Genomic DNA, 498 nt, shown 5'->3' with positions numbered 1-498 from the left:
AAAAATAGCATTAAGTTGCAAAACTCAATGGGTTTGATGTCACAGCTCATCATCTCGCTTACATCACCCAAACTATGGCATTATCTCAACACCTTTTGAAGTCACCTGAGTGCATCGGTGCGAAACTCCGTGTTGATTGGCTGGACTGATCTTTGATAATTATTTTTTTTATTTGGTTGATCACAATCTTCCGAAACGTAATCTAAATTATGTTTATAAGACAATACTTCTTTTTTTCAATGTTTCCTTTGCTTTATCGTCCTAAACACATCTATCATCATAGTATCATATGGCATAAAGTATCATATGGTTTTCACCATATCCATCTCCTGTCGCCGTGGTCATTATATCATTACCGTCATTATCGCATTGTTAGTGGCATTATTACCTCACCATCAAGTCCCCTTCCTTCTCGGACCTCACAGATTCACACCACATCCAAATTGATGTAAATTTCATAGCATTTACAGCTTCATCCAAGGCCGTCCTTTGTGCGAC

General features: G+C 38.0%; 1 protein-coding gene across 1 annotated transcript in view; it reads left to right on the top strand.

The window, feature by feature from the left end:
• LOC119590620 (flocculation protein FLO11-like) overlaps positions 1–498 on the top strand; it is a gene marked incomplete at its 5' end in the record, with an annotated part of 30,565 nt that overhangs the window by 1,083 nt on the left and 28,984 nt on the right.

This window comes from Penaeus monodon, chromosome 27 (assembly GCF_015228065.2).
Source record: "Penaeus monodon isolate SGIC_2016 chromosome 27, NSTDA_Pmon_1, whole genome shotgun sequence".
NCBI classification, from domain to species: Eukaryota; Metazoa; Arthropoda; class Malacostraca; order Decapoda; family Penaeidae; genus Penaeus; species Penaeus monodon.
Note: the sequence above shows the minus strand (reverse complement) of the source record. Positions and strands in the feature narration are given on the sequence as shown.